Source organism: Epargyreus clarus, unplaced genomic scaffold, assembly GCF_041222505.1.
Source record: "Epargyreus clarus isolate Ecla_fem2 unplaced genomic scaffold, WU_Ecla_fem_2.2 ptg000033l, whole genome shotgun sequence".
Lineage (NCBI taxonomy): Eukaryota > Metazoa > Arthropoda > Insecta > Lepidoptera > Hesperiidae > Epargyreus > Epargyreus clarus.
The window spans coordinates 6,218,786-6,234,014 of NW_027332238.1; the positions used below are offsets into that span (position 1 = coordinate 6,218,786).

The following is a 15,229-nucleotide window of genomic DNA, read 5'->3' on the forward strand; positions in this document are numbered from 1 at the left end:
GAGTTATTTGTTTATTAAATGTTTACTTATTTTACTTTAAAATAAGACTGTCGGGTTTTTATTATTATAATCATTGTCTATTTTTTCTACGCTTTTATTATCTTAACCTATATGTATCTAAGTATGTATGTATGTAACGGAATCTTTGAACTCGATTTTTACGCACTTTGAACGGTCAGTTTAATCCAAAATTTTGAACAATTATGAAAAACTGATGACAATACACGATTTTAATAATTTTGTCCCATTATCCTTATCAGGATCATCAGGATTAACGTTTTCGAGGCGGTGTTTGAGGTAGGTGGCGCCGCGGTTATGTGGTGCGGACTAAATCATAAATAATTAGTCAAATAATGCTGTTATCGATCTACAAAGTTCACCGCTGAATCGCCAGATGGCGTTTATTATCGAGATTGCTAGATTGCCACAATTATTACTGTTTACTTTGATTAAATATAAAAGTGTAGTTTTTTATTTAAAACTATAATTATTTATGTAAAAACATCAATCTTACAATTACATTAATATTATATTTTTGTTGAAATTAACTTCTTGGCAAATAATTTTGTAGACTTCAAAAGAACAATAATTAGTCAAGTGCGAGTCGAACACGGAACACGGAGAGTTCCGTACCACCAAGTTTTCTTTATTTTTTGTATTAATAATAAATAATGTAGTATGTAACAAATAATGAATTTAGCATTGTAAAAATTTAAAGTACCTGCCTAGTAAGGATTCCGTTTTTAATCGCTTGAGTATGGAACCCTAAATATGAATTGTCAATACATTAGTTATCAAATTTCTGAGGTCAGAAGTCAAAACACAATCACATTAGCACTTTTAAGTCATTTTTAAATCAAAATGGTTGAAATTAAGTTATTTATTATTGCGTCCCTACTTTCTCTTACGAATGGTGATCTTCCATGTTTCCTCGGAGGATGGTCACCTGCAATCATCTTCCCTTACACTTCAGGGGTGCCGCCGTTCTGTGACTGCTTGAACATAGATGTGTGCTGCAGAGATATTTCTTTAAGGTTTGAGAAGCAAACCTAAGTAGGGGAGTCCCATTTTAACTTGGTTCCAAAAAAGGTTTCCAAATCTTCGGAAACCACGTTGAATTATTAACCAGTCCCTGTAGTCACGGGACAAGAATAGGGCTATGGTATCCCCTGCCTGTCGTAAGAGGCGACTAAAAGGGGGCTTCCAGAGTTGCGGGCGGCAAGAGTGGAAGTTCGAACCGTCCAACAAGCGACCCCGGGAAGGACAGAGATTTTTGTGTCGCATACTGTCGTAAATATAAAATGGGCGGGAGGAGCGTAAATTGCTTCCCCAGAGCAGAGGCTGATATCGTACGTGGAGGACTCCGGTTGCATTCCGCCAAAGGTCCCGGAGTTCTCCACCAAGCGCTAAGGATGGCCACAGGGAGAGAAGGATTTAGTACGGTAAAAAAATCAAATAAAAAAAATCATATTCTGGACTGAAATTTTTTAGACAACCGATTTGCAATAAAATTATCGACATATTTAATTATAATTCTACTTAAAATACTTTTCATCCATTAACCAGCTCCGTGAAGGTCGTCTTATATCGGGGTCTTAGACCAAATGATTTTTTTATTTTTTGTATAGGCCAACGACGGCACTTACAAATTGTCAGGTACAATATTTTTCTTAAACTACTACCGGATCGGAACGCGACCTGATTCTACATATTGATTTATTTATAGGCCTGGATCCTTCCACTTGCGTCTGCAACGGTACCATAGTCGCAAAGATCACAGCTCGTATTTACTACCCACCATACGAGATACCATCTGGACCCATAAGGTATCCAGCATTAGTAGCTGACACACCAGATGACGTCAGCATCGCCTTGTCCAAAAGCTGCGAATGTGATGGCCGAAACAGGCCAACCAGATGCCTTGGAGCTGTTTTGACCAGCAACATCGCGTTATTAGTCTCCTGTTCTGTATAATTTATATCAACATACTTGTCATATAGAACGACGCAGTTATCATTGATCCTTCTTAAGATTTCATCTCCTTCTTCCACCTTCTTTTGAAGGTGGTAGAACCCTTTGTGGTTCGACTCCGGCGGCACCACCGGCACACCTATTTCTGCCTAATAACAGCAGTGTTAGGCGCTGCTGTGTTCCGTTTTGAAGGGTGTGGTAAGGGAGACATACTTTTCCGAGGCGTTCCAGCTTAGTCCTCAGGGGTAGCGGCGCATCTGTGCCCGACCTCAGGTAGGAATATCTAATCCTATCTGGGGTTGATCACAAATGTCCATGGGCGGCAGTAGCCACTTACCATCAGGTGGACTGCATGCTCGTCTGCTGCTCCTATATTATAAAAAAAAAACTTATTGTTACGTTTACTTAGTCTACTAAGCAAACAGAACAGAATAATGGATTTAGTAAACGTAACGTAAAATTGTGGGATGTTTTGAAAACACATGGTAAGGGTACTGGAGACAGAGTTATGTGATAGACGGACAGACAGCAGTCTTAGTAATAGGGTTCCGTTTTTACCCTTTGCGTACAAAACCCTAAAAAATATAAATATACATAATTGATAATCAGATATGTCTTGTTTGTTACAGATTTTTAAACGGAATTTGAAGAAAGCAATTATCAATCTGGATTGAGAAAAGCAGTAAGTTTAATTTTCTGTGATCTGTGATTCTTTGTTCTGTAATAAGTACTGATACCTAGTTGTTAAGAAACCTCTTGGTATAGTGGTCCGAGGTTCAAACCCAGGCACGCTCTGATTTTTATGTGCTCTGATATTTAAGTTATGTGCGTATTAAAAATTAATTGTCACTTAATTAAACAGTGAAGGAAAACATCGTGAGTAAACCTGCATACCGAAGAAATCTTAAAAAAAGTTTTCAAAGGTATGTGAAGTCTACCAATACGCACTTGTCCAGCGCGGTGGACTATGACCTAATCTTTCTCATTATGAGAGGAGACCCGTGCCCAGCAGAGGGACAGTAATGGGTTGATGATGATGATGAGAGGCTTCGGGTAGAATATAGCTATATGGAGTTGTTTACAGATGTCCATACAGTGACTTACCATCAGGTGGACTGCATACCTATGCTTCATCTTACAAATAAATCGACTTCGACAGTAAAAAATACTACTATAAATCATAATCTGAAATCTCTGAGGACTAGGAGACTAAGAATTAATGTAATTTTTGGAAAATAAATTTTAATAATTAATACCCCATAATCCATAATGGCTGAAAGTGAAATAAATTGTTGGACGAAGTATTGGGGTTCAAAGTTTGGGGTATTCTTTGGGGTGTGTTTCCATTATTATCGCGCGGTTTCCCTTGCTTGTTGTTGGTTAGTAATAATCAATCTATCTGTATAAAATATGTATTTTCTTCAAAAAAAAATTTTTCCTTTAATTTGTTACATAACATTATTCCCAGAATTTGATCCTTATAAGCGACACTATCAGATAGTGGAATAATATAGGTGTATTTTTTTTTTCAAAATGAACTCGTTCGATTCCCGGCTAGGGAAAAAGATATTTTAAAAAGTAATGATGCAGTTTTAATTTTTATCAGAATCTTAACTCCTTTCAGAATTTTTCGCTAATCCTTATTGTTTCTGATTTGGCCCTGAAGGCCTATTTGAAAAATTCACCCTGTATTGTTGCTTAGTTTCTCAAAATAAATAAATACTTATATAAAAACAATAAAATACCGGACGGTCCCATGGACATGTGACCAAACAGAAAAATATTTGACAGGAGAAACCAATATGGCGGCGGGAGCGATCCCTAAGGTATGTGTAAGGTGGGGCAAATAACATGCGGTGAGAAAATTGAGAAAGAAAATAGAAAATAAAGACGTTCACTGTTTTATTTGTATTTTACTTACTGATATTACAAATGTAATGTTAGTTTTTTATAGTCCGCGTACAACTACTAGTCTTCTCTGAATATAGAAATGAATCGCCACAGCAAATTGTATGACTACACCTGCTCGCAACAACTTCAGAGCGGACTAGCAGTTTGGCGATAACTATACCACGCTTTTATTGGCTTCACCTGTATGTATTTGGGTATGTAACGGAATCTGAACTCGATTTTTACCCACTGAACGGTCAGATTAATTCAAAAATTTTATAAGTTATCAAAAACCGATGATAGTACACGATTTTAATAATTTTGTCTCATTTTCCTCATCAGGATCGTCAGAAATAACGATTTTCTTGTGCGAATTTAGCGTGGTTTTTAGTTTTTTAAACTATAAAATTATGTTGTAAGAATAAAATAGCTAAAGTTCTTGTACGTTACTGTCGTATGGACATCTGTAACCAAATCCATACAGAACAATACATTTGAAGCATTGATCTAATGTCATTGATTTGAAGGTAGACCCTATTTAGATCGACTCCGGCGGCACCACCGCCACAGTTATTTCTATCTAATAACAGCAGTGTTAAGCACTGTTGATTCTGATTTGAAGGTTGTGGTAATAGATCAATACTTTTCCGATGCACTTCAGTTTAGTCGCAAAAATAGTCCTCAGGGGTAGCATCTGTGGCCGACCTCAGGTAGGAATATAATCTTATCTGGGGTTGATAACAGATGTCCACGGGCAGTAGCCATGTTCACATGCTCGTTATCTGCAATTATTTACAGTAAAATTGTAATGGCTGTTATTTGAAATTGCCGACACATTTTTAAAAACTTAATTTGTTCTTTTAATAATTTCTCCTATACAAAACCACAAGATCATGCGTTTACCAAAGTCAAAATTTAAAACCACTCAAAACGTTAAAACAAAAGTAAGTACTAAAAATAATTAAAATCTCCTTATTAAGGGCTTCAAACAAAAAAACAAAGAACACACTTCCCTTAGAAACAACCCCTAATATCCACCCTATAGGGGAAGTTAGTATTATACGGACCACCGCGGGGTGTGGTAGTATTGTCGGATCGAATAATTGGCTTTTTATAGATCAATTAATTTTTCAATCAAAAAGCATTAATTAAACGGTGTGTGATTCTTGTTTAAATATTTTGTGATATCTAAAAATATTTTGTTTAAAACGTGACAAATAATTCCTTTTTTTATGACTAGTGCGTGACACGTCGTAAAAAACTTGACTTAGAAATGTTACACCAAAAAACTCTTAAAATTTAAATTAAATTAAAAAACCAACAAAGAACATTAAAGTGAGAAATATTTTAAAATTAAGTGTATTACATGACATAAACGTGACATTTATTTATATTTTGTGTGATTTAATGAAATTGTGATTATTTTGTGTGATTTAATGACATTGTGATTATTTTGTGAATTACATTTAATTTAGAAAGTAAGAGCTAAACTTTTAAATATTTTCTTTCGTAAAAAGTAGAATTAATTTGAGAATTACAGTTGTGTGATATTATTGAAAGAAGTGTAAAGTTTTGGACAAATTATTTTATTAATTCGGTAAGTAAATAAATTGCTTAATAAAAAATAGAATAAATTTGAGAATTACAGTTGTGTGATATTATTGAAAAAAGTGTAAAGTTTTGGACAAATTATTTTATTAATTCGGTAAGTGTTTTGTTAAGGTTTTTCACTCTAAGGGTTAAATTAGGAAACAACCGCTTAATTTTTAAACAAATTCCTTCGTAAAAAATATAATTACTTAAGTAATTTTAAGATTTACAATTGTGTGATATTGTTGACAGTTTAAGGTAAAAAAAGTGTAAAGTTTTGGACAAATTATTTAAGTAAGTTTTTTGATAAGGTTTTCGACTCTAAGAGTCGAGTCCTTAGGTCTACAACCTGGTCCCTACAATTGATTCTATAAGATATTACAGTGTACAAATAAACAATTTTCCCAATTTAAAACTGGTAGCACCGTTTTTGGTTCGATAACTATTTTTGCCTAATATAGGGGAGACCTACTTATCCGGAATTTTGCAGCTTAGTCTGCAGGGATAGCAGCGTATTTGTGGGCGATCTCAGGTAGAAATCTAATCTTATCTGCGGTTGATTACAGATGTCCATGGGCGGCAGTAGGCACTTACCATTAGATGGACTGCATGCTCGTCTGCTACTCTTATATTATAAAAAAAGTGGTAGAACCCTTTTGTGCCGTGTTCTTTTACCGCCACACCTATTTCTGTTATAACAGCAGTGTTAAACTGCTGTGTTCTGGTTTGAAGGTGGTTAGTTCACTTACCAGTTACAAGTACATACAATACATACAAGTTCATACAATATAAACCTCGCTCCAAAGTTAGAACGGTTCTCATACAAAACTAAATTTAGATAAATATTTGATCTAGTTCCGAATACGGTTCCATGAAAGTTTATTTTCCTATTACAGGCATCTCTATTCAGGAAAATTTACTTACAGTTTGCAGATGAATGCAGTTATCGCTTAGTTATACTTGCACCCTTTATTAATAATCAATCCATATTTTCACCTAAAGATAGATATTTCTTATCAAATAAATAAAATAAGTAGCAGTGATAGCCTAGTGGTTAAGAAACTCGGCCTCTCGGTTCAAATCCCAGGCTATCTGATTTTTCAAGGTTATGTGTGTATTAGAAATTAATTATCACTTGCTAAACGGTGAAGGAAAACATCGTGAGGAAACCTGTATACCTGAGAGATTTATAAAAAAAAAATCTCATAGGTATGTGAAGTCTACCAATACGCACTTGGCCAGCGCGGTGAACTATGGCCTAATCCTTCTCATTCTGAGAGGAGACCCGTGCCCAGCAGTGGGACAGTAATGGGTTGATGATGATGATGATGATGATGAAATAAAATAAATAGGTGGTAGAACCTATATTTTATTAGGGTTCCGTTTTTACCCTTTGGGTACGAAACCCTAAAAAAGATAACTTCAATACCATATTTCAGACACAACTAACGCCATCTATCGAATACCGGAAGTGACTTCGGACATAACACATAGCCATAATTAAATTCCTTTAAAATATTTCCGTAACATCAAATTTTGATACCATAAATCTACGAGTAAGATGGCGAACTTTTGAAGTATTCGGGGTAACTCGCCCTTATTATGACCTTATTTGAAATTGTTGCTTTGTTTTCAAAATTTGGTGTCTTTTCATTGTTATGTTAGTTTCGACGACGTTAGTTACCCACTGCTGGGCATGACTTTTAAGGTGGCTAAAATTTAAGGGCTGGCTTTTAAGGTGGTAGAATCCTTTGTGGTTTGACTCCAGCGGCACCACCGCCACACCTATTTCTACCTAATTACAGCAGTGTTAGGCGCTGCTGTGTTCTGGTTTGAAGTGTGGTAAGGGAGACATACTTTTCCGAGGCGTTCCAGCTTAGTCCTCAGGGGTAGCGGTGCATCTGTGGCCGACCTCAGGTAGGAATATCTAGTCCTATCTGGGGTTGATTACAGATGTCCATGGGCAGCGTTAGCCACTTATCGTCAGGTGGACTGCATGCTCGTCCGCTACTTCTATATTATAAAAAAAAATATAAAAAAAATGACTACTCTGAGAGTGAGAGTTTGGTTCACCATCTAACATATTAATATTACCACGCTTTTATCAGCTTGACCTATATGTATGTATGTAACGGACTCTTTGAACTCGATTTTTACCCACTTTGAACGGTCCGATTAATTTAAAATTTTGAACAATTATCAAGAACCGATGACAATACACGATTTTAATAATTTCATCCCATTCTCCTCAACAGGATCCTCAGGAATCAGGATTAACGATTTTCCATGTGCGATTTTAGCGTGGTTTTTAGTTTTTAAACTATAATTATTTTATGTTATTTCTACATGAAAGGGCTTCTATTAAAACACCCTTATTTTCGTAAACGCTACATCGTTCCTCCTTGTATTTCAAAATTGACTATCATAGGCTACAAGGGCCACATCATTTCAAACTGTGTAATAACAAGAACACTTGATTGAAGCGGTTTGAAGCGGTTTGAAGCGAATTGAAGCAGTATACATGTATGTATGTGTGTGTGTGTGTGTGTAAGTATGTATGTATGGAAACGCCATCGCTGTTGCCTAAAAAATATATAGTTTAAAAAACTAAAAACCACGCGTTTATAGTTAGTCAACCCAAAAAGTAATAAATGTTTTTATATAAGACCAAAATGACGACCCGCGTGGCGGAGCGGTCACCATACCGGTCTGACGCAAAGGGTTCCGGGTTCGATGCCCGGCCAGACATATCTGAATGATGAATTTAGATCTCGGTTTTATGCATGTCTAAAATTAATAAAAAATCATGTCAATTGATATCAAGCGCTTTTAGAACATATATCACTAATTCTTGTCAATAATTTTATTCATATATTTTTGCACCACTAGCCCGCGGCTTCGCCCGCATTTTAAAGAAATAATATGACATATATAAAACGGAAAATTTGTACCTGCATTGGAATGACAGTGGTGCCATCTGTCAAAAATTGGTCTTACCAACTCCCAAACCCTCGTGGGCTCTTGGACAACAACTTTGCTAAAGATCATCACTTGATCAAATGCATAGTTTCCGATTCTATAACTACTTACGAATTAAACATTAATTAAAAAAACCTTTTCCCACGGACTAAATTGTGAATCTAAACCATTCTCAAGTCCCCTTGAACACACACAACAAATTTCATCAAAATCAGTCCAGTCGTTTAGGAGGAGTTCAGTGACATACACACGCATATAAGAAATACATATAAAAAGATATTGTTTTCCGGTCGCAATTTAATTGGAATTATTATTATTTATTTACAGTACAATATACAAAAAAATAATAAATAATTATTAATTAACTAAAGTAAATTAAACTACTTATATACTAATAAAAATATTTACAAAATGCACATATATACAAAAACAAGATTTTTTAAATAAAAAAATATTGTTTAAAGCGTGGTTTTTAGTTTTTAAACTATAATTTATTTATTTTAATCCATTTGTTTTTAACATAAGGTAACTAACTAACTAACCGAAACACGTTATCGGGGTAAAGCCGGCCGCAATTAATCGCTGCACCCCTGGCCATACGTCACTGTCTATCTGACAGCGCATCTAGCCTGGACTAGTCCTACGGGATCCTATGTACGTTTAGGTTTTAGTTTAAAACCTGTGTGAGCTATTGAGTAATAGACTAACGACTAGAATAGACAACAAATTTGAAGGTGATAGAACTATAGAACCCTTTGTGGTTCAACTCCGGCGGCACCGCCACACCTATTTCTGTTATAACAGCAGTGTTGCGCTGCTGTGTTCTGGTTTGAAGTGTAGTAAGGGAGACATACTTTTCCGAGGCTCCAGCTTAGTCCTTAGGGGTAATGGCGCATCTATAGCAGACCTCGGGTAGGATATTTTAATTCGGAAAATATGTCTCCCTCAGACACAACATAACACAGCAGCGCTTAACACTTTATTAAGACAGAAATAGATGGATGACAGTGGCTTACCATCAGGTGGACTGCATGCTCGTCTGCTACTTCCATATTATACTGGCTGACCCGGCAAACGTTGTGTTGCCATATACAGTCGGTCATGAGACGTCGTTTATACTAGACACATACATTTGTTGCTTACAAACTACAAGTGGTTCTCAACGTTCTTATTTCTAATAACTTTCTTACGATTTCGTTCGCGCTTAGTACTCATTGCGTGATGTATAAATGTAATAGGTGCAACACAGACTTTTTGGATGGCGTTCAGTGCTCAGTCTGCCATAATAGGTATGACTTTCCATGTGCGGGAATAACGGAAGCCGGCTATCGCAAGTTAGGTGATAGAAAATTTACATGGAAGTGCTCCGTGTGTAAGAACTCGAGTCCTACGCCAGGAAAATCATTGGAGCTTGAAGGGATACTAGCTGAAATAAAATTTATGTCTGCGCAGCTAGCATCTTTGCCTGGGTTGGTGGAAAGCGTCAGGAACATCCAGGAGGAGGTGAGAGACTTAAAGTCTATTAAATCTGAGCTCACCGAAGTAAAGTCCTCCGTAGTATTGGTGCAGCAATCTATGTCCTCTTTAACTGAGCGACTAACCAAGATAGACGGTGAAGTCAAGTCGCTTAAATCAACGAAAGAGCAGCTTACATCATTGCAACAACGCGTGGAAGAATTAGAAAGAAAGACTGACGAGGATCAGCAGCGGTCTCGATTAAACAACGTTGAGATAAAAGGTGTTCCATTTAAATCTAACGAAAATCTATTTAATATCGTGCAGAAATTGGGAGAAACCATTAACTACTCCATTGCAAAAGAGCAAATTAACTATATTGTGAGGGTGCCCACTCGAGGCGACAATAACGCGAAAAATATCATCGTGTCGTTACACAATAGATATATTAAGGACGATTTTGTTGTTGCGGCGAAACGGTTCAAATCATTGACCGGCACCAGCTTGGGGTTGGGCGGAGAAAAGCGAATCTTCATAAACGATCACCTCACGTTTAAAAACAAAACTCTGCTCAATAGAGCGAAAGAGCTAGCGAAGGAACGGAATTTTCAGTTTGTTTGGGTCAAGAGTTGTAGAATATTAGTTAGAAAAAATAATACATCTCCAGTGATCCCAATAAGCTCAGAATCGGACTTAAAACGGATTTGTTAGGCTTAGCAGTGCTTCATTATTGCATTTTTTTTCTTTTTTATCTTTATTTGTTATTATTTTTAACTTTATTCTTATTTTTGGCTATAGTTTACTAAATAATAACAATAACAGTATCTCCGTTCGTAACAAATAATCAATTTAATTAAGTGTACTTGTTTTAATTTTAAGTTTGAGAAGCGCACTTGTTTACGCTTAAACATTGCATTAGTCTTTGTGCTCTTATCGCTTGATCTCTTTGTATTTTTATTTTTTTAGTTGTTTTGTTACTATCTTACTAATTACACTGTAATTAGGCTCAATTTTGCTAAAATTGTCTGGTATTCATAAATCATTAAGTGAGTTTCTCTTTATTTATTTTGTTTGTTATTGTAAACGTTATACCTTAGCATTGGAGTTGAATTTCGTTGGTATGGATCGTAACTAGGCTTTTTTTTTTTGCATATTATTCTTGCCTACATTTTGTCGATTTTGCTGCGGAATAAATTTATTTAACATTTTCAATCCGGATCATACTTGTTGTCATTATAGGTGTTTATTTACGTATTATTAAAACACATTAGGTAATAGTTATTATAGATCAGTTATAAATATAATACATGTTTAATATTTTCTATCAAAATGTCCGTGGTCTGCGAACAAAGGCACAAATATTTAACAGAAACGTTTTGTTGAACAATTATGATATCATTTGCTTGACTGAAACATGGCTCAACAATGATTTTAACGACAGGGAATTGTTTGATGATAGGTATGTTGTCTGGCGGCGCGACCGAAACTATGCGCGCATGAATCAGTGTTTGGGGGGTGGTGTTCTTATAGCCGCGCGGCGCGAACTCGTAGTGGAGGAAAGAATTGAATGGCGATCATCCGCCGAAGATATTTGGGTCACCATAACTCTCCACCATGGTACGCATAATACTACCTGCAAATTAAACATTTGTGTCGTTTATATATGCAACCAAAATCTTGGTAATACACTGCTTGCACAATTGCAGAGTTTTTATACTAAATTAAACGATACTATGTTGAATAAATTATCTGAAGATTTCTTGATAGTTGGTGACTTCAATCAACCAAATATAAGTTGGCTACTATCAGATGATGGCCAATCATTTTATGCTGCAAATATTCAGGCCTCCGTTCAGTCTGACTTTTTTGATACATTTAATATGCTCTCCTTATTACAGTACAATAGTCACCAGAATTGTAATAATAGATTGTTAGACCTTATCTTCTCTAGCAAACATATTGCCGTCCATAAGTGTCCCGACCCCCTAGTAGAAGAAGATCCACATCATCCAGCACTGTGTGTCTCTATCAATGTTAGCCAGCAACATATGCTACCCGTGCAGCCCAGAATCAAATATCTTTTTCATCGGGCGGATTATACATCCATTTGTAATGAACTGAATTCTATAGATTGGGTACGTTGTCTGGAAAGGGGTTCGGTAGAAAATGCTGTTTCTTTCTTTTATGATAAGTTAAACACTCTGCGGGATATGTACGTTCCCAATAAATTATTAAAATCTTCTTCCAAATATCCTCCATGGTATAAAACTCCCCTTATAAAAGTGCTTAAAGAAAAATATAAATATCACTCAAAATATAAAAAATACGGTAATCTTTCAGATCTTAATTCATTTATTGTATTGCGTGATCGAGCCAAAGCTCTTGAAAGGACTTTGTATGAAAATTATATAAGCAGGGCTGAGCGTAATATTAGATATCATCCTAAATCCTTTTGGAATTACATAAAAAGTAAGAAGGCACCAAGCTCATATCCGGCAAGCATGAAATATGAAGGGCGTACATCTACAAAGGGTGAAGTTATTTGTGAAATGTTCAATCAGTTTTTTAATTCTAACTTTTTACGTGCGACTGATGCACATGAAAGTGACTTTAAATCTCTGCATGATACTGGAACCTCCGTTGATCTTAGTTTTGTGTCGATCCGAGAAGCTGAAGTATCCAATTTATTGAAGACCCTGGATCTCAATAAATCTGCTGGTCCCGACGGCATCCCGGCTATATTTATCACGCGTTGCGCTGTTCCCTTAACCACACCCTTAAGTATTCTGTTTCGTCGATCTCTGGCAGATGGTGTAGTTCCTAATATTTGGAAAAGTGCCTTCATTACTCCAGTACATAAAAAAGGTCCCAAAGATGAAGTACAAAATTATCGCCCTATTTCTAAACTTTGCTTATTTGCAAAGTTACTCGAGAAGATTATCTATGGTCAGATGTATGCCTGTCTTCGTTATACGTTTCTTGAGCAACAACATGGTTTCTTAAAAAATAGATCGACCGTATCTAACCTTGCCGTTTGCTCTGATTTTATATCAAGTTATATGTCTTTACCTTCACAAGTTGATGTAGTCTACACAGATTATAGCAAGGCTTTTGACAGAATAGACCATAATATTCTTTTACGGAAGCTTTTCCTAATGGGTATAAGGGGTGATTTGTTTAGGTGGTTCACTTCATACATAAATAACCGAAACCAAACTGTGGTTCTTAACGGGTACAAATCCTCACCTATACTAATACCGTCAGGTGTTCCACAAGGATCCCTGTTGGGTCCGTTGCTTTTTACAATATTTATTAACGATATTAACTCATGCTTTAAAAGTTCCAAGATAATCTTGTACGCAGATGATATGAAGATCTTGTACCCCATCACTAATATTACAAGTTGTTTCCTTCTTCAGCAGGATCTCTGCAACTTAGAGACATATTGCATTACCAATAAACTTGCATTAAACGTATCCAAATGTTTTGTCTGTTCATATACACGTCAACCTAAACCTATCATTTACAATTACACATTGCACGATATATCTATTAATAGAACAAATATTATTACAGACTTAGGTGTTACATTTGATAGTAAATTACTCTTCGACACCCATATTGATAATATTATTAAAAAAGCTAATAAGGCTCTTGGATTTATATTAAGAAATTCGTTCGATTTTAAAAATTTAAAGACATTCAAAATTCTTTTCTGTGCTTTTGTTCGTAGCCATTTGGAGTACTGTTCACAAATTTGGAACCCTCAATATAATATATATATTGATAGAATTGAGCGTGTCCAAAAACGTTTCCTCCGCTTCCTGCAGTTTAAAGCGAAAAAATATATATCGACCTATAACTTGCGGTGTATCAAATTCCACATGCTTCCCTTATATGAGCGGCGGTCTATTGCGGATTTAGCATTCCTATCTAAAATAGCTAGGGGCATAATTGACTGTCCTGAGCTGTTAAGCAAACTAACACTCCGTGTGCCTTTACATAATTTTCGAAAACTACCTCTTCTGTCAGTCCCGCTTGTAAAACGTAAATATCGACGCAACTCATTTTTTCCGCGATCTTGCAGATCATTTAACGATATTGCTCGTACTGTTGACTTAGACCTCTTCCATACCAACGATTCTCAACTTAAATCTAAGCTAGCTAATAATTTCTTTACCTACTCTGTTTGATTACACTTTTTTTTTTTTTTAACTTGTTGTCTTCTGACTTGTTTTTTCTTTTAAATTATTTAATTTAAGTCCATATGTGGAAACTTATAAATGGCCATTATTGTACTACGATTTCATGTTATACTATGTACTAGCTGTAAGTTTTCCTAAATAAAATAAAATAAAATAAAATAAAAATAAATAAAAAAATGTGAAGGATGAACAACCCTTATCACTTAGGGGTATGAATATGCATATAAAATTTGGTGAAAATCGGTAAAGCCGTTTCGGAGGAGTACGGTAACTAACATTGTGACACGAGAATTTTATATATAAGATAAAATTGGCCAAGTGTAGCTAGAACTCGCACATGGAGGGTTCTGTACAACCAAATACATCATTACTTTTTCATTTTTAGTATTTTGTTGGTATAGCCACCGTTCTACATACTCTGTAAAATTTCAACTGTCTACTTTTTACGGTTCAGGAGATAGAGCCCTGTGACAGACGTACAGACAGCGGAGACTTAGTAACAGGGTTCGGTTTTTACCCTTTAGGTACGGAACCCTATAAATAATACCTAACAAGGTAACAATAAAGTGATTTATTGTTTATTATGGCCCTAATTTAAATGTTTGGTCGTTATAAAAATTAAATTAATTGGTCCTAAGCACGGTATATTAGTCATTATGTTAGAAGAGGTGTTGAACTAATTATTATTACCCCCAGAACTATATAATTAAATAATTTAAATGTTAGAATTTATTTCTAGTGATAGCGTCTCAATCGAGGGGTCCGAGGTTCAAATCCCAGGCAACTCTGATTTTAACTTATGTGCGTATTAGAAATTAATTATCACTTGCTAAACGGTGAAGGAAAAACGTGAGATACTGCATACCTGAGAGTTTAAAAAAGTTCTCAAAGGTATGTGAAGTCTACCAATACGCACTTGTCCAGCGCGGTGGACTACGGCCTAATCTGCATTCTGAAGACCCATGCCCAGCAGTGGGACAGTAATGGGATGTAAGTGATGCAACACAGTATTATATTACAACTAATATTATGTTTATTCTCACTTTACAACATTTTACAGGAAACTATATGTTTCTAAAGGTTTGAAGTGCATAAAATTACCATTAAACATGTTGGTCCCATTCTTCGAGAGTCACACG

The 15,229-nt window shown here is 35.7% G+C and overlaps 1 protein-coding gene across 3 annotated transcripts in view; it reads left to right on the forward strand.

The window, feature by feature from the left end:
• The window catches only part of LOC140755657 (igLON family member 5), a 118,940-nt gene that overhangs the window by 73,131 nt on the left and 30,580 nt on the right, over positions 1 to 15,229 (forward strand). For 2 of the 3 annotated variants that reach the window (XM_073090958.1, XM_073090960.1), the window contains exon 3: positions 2,601 to 2,653. The exons of the other annotated variant lie outside the window; for it this stretch is intronic. The gene's annotated coding sequence lies outside the window, so the exon portion shown is untranslated. The remainder of the gene's footprint in view (positions 1 to 2,600; positions 2,654 to 15,229) is intronic. 3 annotated transcript variants of the gene reach the window in all.